Here is a 5,885-nt window from a genome sequence, read left to right as displayed (position 1 = left end):
ACACACCCAGAGCAGTGGGCAGCCACACTAGAGCGCCCGGGGAGCAGTCAGGGGTTCGGTACCTTGCTCAAGGGCACCTCAGCCCAAGGCCGCACCACGTCAACCTAACTGCATGTCTTTGGATTGTGGGGGAAACCGGAGCACCCAGAGGAAACCCACACAGACACGGGGAGAACATGCAAACTCCGCACAGAAAGGCTCTCACCAGCCGCTGGGTTCGAACCCGAAAACTTCTTGCTGTGAGGAGAACTTGCTAACCACTACACTACTGTGCCGCCCTTTATTTATTTATTTATTTTTAACAAAATAATTATGTGAAAGGGGAGAGTGCGAACGCAGTCCCCCACTACCAGAAATTATGCAGTTGAGATTCCTGCATTTGAGGAATTCACAAAGGTCAGCACAGCCTGAGTGCAATGGCTGAGTCTCACTTTGGGCAAACCACCTTCTTGATCATGGTGTTGCCCCTGCCAGGTAAGTATACATAATACATATACTTAATTATACTTAATTACTGCCAGACATAATTCCATAACATATTGAAATACACTCATAATGTTTTGCGTATAGACCCCTTCGCATGTTTGTAAACAAACCGACTGTTGCCAGGATGCGCGCGCAGCCTGGACCCAGAAACAATGGCGCTGCCCATAGACCGGCATTATGAGCTGTCAGATTATGCAAAACAATTGTCGTTACAAGATCGAGAATGCTACATAAATAAGTTAACTCTAACAAGTGGACATCGCCTACCGGATCCGCATTTAATTAAAGAGTGGACGGGCGATGTTAGTAAGTTCCCTGGTATACAATGGCCAGATATATACTCGTACCTTATCGACCAGACTTCAGTGTACACCCACGAAAAACTTCGTGCCTACAAGTCTTTAGACGCATATGATTATGTTATGTGCGGGCATGTACAGAACGTGTTTTACACTGAAATTGTTTTAATTAAATTATGCCAGTGATGTGATGGCAATGTGACTTTAGCTACAACAGCAAATCCCAACACTAAACAGCAATTTGCAGGAGGTGATGGCATGAAAGGAATGATAGTGTAAAGAGTGCAGCTAAGAGAAATCAGAGCTGCGTAAAAAGCGAGAGGCAGAGAGCAGAAATGAAACTGAATGGGGCGGGAGCTAGGTTAGAGCAGTCAACGTAAGTTGGCATTTAGAGTGAGGGCACACAATTTTACCTTTCCATCCTTGCTTTAAAATTGTGATTTTCGGCATACGCAAATAATGATGGCACAAAATCTGGACTGCTTGAGTCAAGCGAGACTCTCCTACAAACAAAATTGCATGCAACATGCTAACAATATTCATTACATTGTGTAACTATGACCCAGCTAATCAGACAAACGTTACCAAAGTATTTTGCTACATCAATAAACGAAGACTAGAAAGAATAAAAAAGAAAGATTTAATAAATGCCTGATCTTACCTGTGATGAAGTGGGCGCTGCAAACCCGCGCAGTTTTGATGGTACTTTCATCCCAGTCTACACGTTTGATGGCTTGTAGTCATAGACGTCGGCGATTTTTTTGGAATGGGTGAGATCCTGCTGGAATTCTGTACATTTTAACCCCATCACTGCTACGATTCTGACACCCGACAACACAACAACTAGGCATTTCTTCCAAATATTTCTTCTCGTCTCTACCGTCGCTGAGTCTTTTTTGGGTCCAGGCTGCGCGTGCAATTTCCTCTTACGTATGAATGACGTTTACTGCGAAGGGGTCTATATTTATCCCTCATCCCATCTCATTATCTCTAGCCGCTTTATCCTTCTACAGGGTTGCAGGCAAGCTGGAGCCTATCCCAGCTGACTACGGGTGAAAGGCGGGGTACACCCTGGACAAGTCGCCAGGTCATCACAGGGCTGACACATAGACACAGACAACCATTCACACTCACATTCACACCTACGCTCAATTTAGAGTCACCAGTTAACCTAACCTGCATGTCTTTGGACTGTGGGGGAAACCGGAGCACCCGGAGGAAACCCACGCGGACACGGGGAGAACATGCAAACTCCACACAGAAAGGCCCTCGCCGGCCCCGGGGCTCGAACCCAGGACCTTCTTGCTGTGAGGCGACAGCGCTAACCACTACACCACCGTGCCGCCCGTCTATATTTATTTAATAATTAATTCAATGTACTTGCAATGTACAAGAAAAATAATTGAACACCAGCAGCAGATTCAACACCAGTTTCTCCTGATGACTGTGAGAGAGAGTCTCTCGGAGGCGCAGCACATTTTGTGTGTTCGGCTGTGAGCAAGTCGCTCTTTGTTTTGAACAAGCGGTCCGGGTCTCTCATAAATTCCGAGCAAACTAAAGGACTACTTTGGCAACGATGTTGTTCGGGAAAACCACGTTAGCTTGACAATGGATCTTAGGAGGTAGATAAAGACACTCTTGGCCTTAAGAGGCTTTCGGAAAACCCACCCCTGATCGATGTTTTGGGTCGATCTTCCCATGAGGAACACAACTTAATCATTTGTTTGTTGATTTTCCTGTTGTAAAGAATTTGTTTACAACTTTGTTTATTTTCAGTTAAATCATATCTCCTCCCTCAGTTCTCAGTGAAGTTCAGTTCTGATTGTTTTGTTTGAAAGAACTAGTCATTCTGTACAACATTTGGTCATCGTATTATCAAATTTTTGCTAACAAACTGCTAATTAGGTCAACGTCATGAATTTTGGGACTTCTGACTAGAATTGTATCTTCTCTCACAGTTCTCACCCTATTTCAGTTCTGATTGATGTTTTGGGTAGAGCTTCCCTCGGGGAACAAAATTTTGTCCTTTGTTGAGTTTCCTGTTGTAAATAATTTGTCGTGGAGTTTGGACCTCTTTTATATTGTCACATTTCAGTTCTGTTTTATCTTTTGGTAGTCATGGCTGTTTTGATGGGAGGCCAGATGAGCTACTATGTCCTTGATGTTCTGGTTATTTATTTGAACTCATTCATCTGTGTCTCAGTAAAGCAGTTTGTAAATGTATGTATGCATGTTAGTTTGTTAGGTTTTTATGGTGTCATAGTGGTGCAGTGGTTAGTGCTGTTGCCTCACAGCAAGAAGGTTCCAAGTTCACACCTCATGGCCAACAGGGGCCTTCCTGTGTGGAGTTTGCATGTTTTCCCCATGAATGTGGGTTTCCTCCAGGTGCTTTCGTTTCCCTGACAGTTCAAAGACATGCAGATTAAGTAAAATCCCCAGCCACTAGTGTTGCACAAGCCAGTGCAGACTTAGTGCTGGTCCCAAGCCTGGGTAGATTTGGGAGGGTTGCATCAGGAAGGGCATCCAGTGCAAAAACCTATGCCAAATCAAATATGCAGATCGTGATGATCTGCTGTGCAGACCTCTAATGGAGGCAGCCGAAAGGAGAAGTGTGTAAATGTTTGTGTAAGACAAACTGAATGAAAAATCATCTGCCAGATTTACAAAAGCATTGTTAGAGCTGATTTTCTTCATATAATACTGGTCTCTAATGATTCATCGCAAATGTAGTATGCACAAAATCTTCCAGGAGCCTACTACCATGAAATTGTCATCAACACCAAATTCCTTTACAAATAAATTCATTTGTATCCAGCTTGGTGAATGAGGCCTGTTGTCCCTCTGTTATTTTCTTTAAATTAACAGCCAATACAGTATCATCATCATCATCTTCATCATCATCACTGCCGCTCAACACGAGCATGGTAGTCCATATGGCATCTGTGCGGACATCTACCCAGGAGATTGTCCTAGTTTTAGTGCCTCAGCAGCCTTGCGTCTGGCTCGTCTCTCTTCCTCAGCCAACCGCCTCTTCTTTTCAAAGGTCCTCACACCATCACAAACCATTCTCCTCCACTCCAATCTATCTAATGGGTTTGTGGCCCAATTACCAATCTCATAGTCTTTGAAGGTCCTTTTTAGGACATCCTTAAATCTCTTCTTTGAAGCGCCGATGCTTCTGGTTCCTGTAGATAGCTGACCAAAGAGAAGCTGTTCAGGTAGATGATGTGCATCCATTCTAGCCATGTAGTCATACCATTGTAATCTATTCTGCTGTAGCATAGCCTTAATGCTTGTCACAGAACACCAATCCAGAACCTCTGTGATGGTGAAACAATCATACCACTTGATGTTCAGGATTCTACATAAGTATCTTTGGTGAAATTTCTCTAGCTGTTTTACTTGATATTGGTATGTAGTCCAAGTTTCGGAACCATACAAAAGTGTAGGTGTGATGATAGCTTAATAGACTTGTATCTTGGTGTTGAGCTCAAGTTTGTGATTATTGAAAACACACTTACGTAGCTTGCCAGAAGCTGTTGCAGCAGCACTGATCCTGTCATTAATCTCACAATCAAGGGAAACATCACTGGCTACATAGCTACCAAGGTACTTAAAGTGCAAGACTACCTTAAGGACAGTTCCATCCACAGTAATTTCAGGTTGAGTGACAGCTGAGGTGGTGGTACCATAAACAGGTTCCAAAACATTACTTCCGTTTTGGTGCAGTTTAATGATAGTCTGAGACTGCTGTAGGCTTCTGCAAATGCATCTGTAATTCTCTGGCTTCTGATGTCAAGCAGGCTGCAGCGTCATCAGCGTGTTGGAGTTCCACAACTGAGACTGTAATCACCTTTGTTTTGGCCTGTAGCCAGCACAGATTGAACAAGTTGCCATCATATCGGTAATCTATTTTAATTCCACAATTTCTCAGTTGAGGCTGTGCTAATTGCAAGACAGCACCCACACAGAGAGCAAACAATGTGGGGGCTAATACGCAGCCCTGTTTGACACCCACTTTCAGAGGAAATGGTTCCACTTGCTCACCTGCACATAGTACAGAGGCAGTCATCTTGTCTTGAAGCAGGTGATTCATTGTGATCAATTTATCTGGACAGTCATACTTCCTTAGGATCACCCATAAGATTTCTTTATTGACTGAATCAAAAGCCTTACACTGGTCAAAAAAGGCTATATTGAGGGGAGTTCTTTGTTCTCTACACTTTTCTTGCACTTGCTGTAGGGCAAATATCATGTCGATGGTGCCTCTTCCAGGTCAAACGCTGCATTGTGTTTCTGGTAGAACCTCCTCTGCAATTTGACTGAGCCGGTTCAGTATCTTCTTGGCAAACACTTTACTAATGGTTGTGTAACGGTGGTGTTTGTCTTCGAAAGTTAGTTTATTTATTTATTTATTTATTTAAGTTGGGCGCCAGGCAGTGAAAGATTGCCACAAGTCAAAAAAACATCCCCGTTACCAAAATCCTCTTAAAGCATTAAAATACAACATAGCACAGGACACAGAATAAATTTTGTTTTAGTGTATTTAGAAAACTCAGTTCGCTGGGTTCCAGTCTTCCATAAACTGAAGCAACAAACAAAAATCAACAAAATAAACAGTCAAATGAAACAAACAAACGAACAAACAAAATGTTGGTTTACTGTGGGTGGGTGAAGGTGTATGCTTTTATAAGCAGGCATGTGGGGGTGGGGTTAGAGCAGGGGGTCGGCCATGTGTGTGACCCGGGAGGAAAGTAGCCAGGAGAGTAATGTAGAGAGGCTGGCAATTTTGTTGGAGGCCGGGTGTGAGAGCAGAGATCTGGGGGAATGATTTTGAAGGAACCAAGGTAAGCCAGGCAAAAAAACAGTTGCGCTTCCTATTATGGTACCTGTGCAATTTCCCAATCTGTCCGTTCTACTTCTTAGAAATCCCAGTCCCGTATTCCACCACGAGCGGTAAAATCCATCCAAAAGACGCCCCTGAAACTCTTCTTCCGAATACTAAAACTGGCTCCTCAGCCACACGCACTGGTGTGCCGTTCATGGTAACTCTCACCACAGTTTGATGTTTCACTTCCTGTTTTGTCCAAAGACCGTGAC

At 43.6% G+C, this 5,885-nt stretch overlaps 1 non-coding gene across 1 annotated transcript; it reads right to left on the bottom strand.

Moving 5' to 3' along the window:
* Nucleotides 1-318: 318 nt before the first annotated feature.
* Nucleotides 319-482, bottom strand: LOC132901041 (U1 spliceosomal RNA). The gene has a single exon (XR_009656823.1). It is a non-coding gene; the product is annotated as a U1 spliceosomal RNA (small nuclear RNA).
* Nucleotides 483-5,885: the final 5,403 nt, after the last annotated feature.

The sequence above is a fragment of the Neoarius graeffei genome, chromosome 16 (genome assembly GCF_027579695.1).
Source record: "Neoarius graeffei isolate fNeoGra1 chromosome 16, fNeoGra1.pri, whole genome shotgun sequence".
NCBI lineage: Eukaryota > Metazoa > Chordata > Actinopteri > Siluriformes > Ariidae > Neoarius > Neoarius graeffei.
Note: the sequence above shows the minus strand (reverse complement) of the source record. Positions and strands in the feature narration are given on the sequence as shown.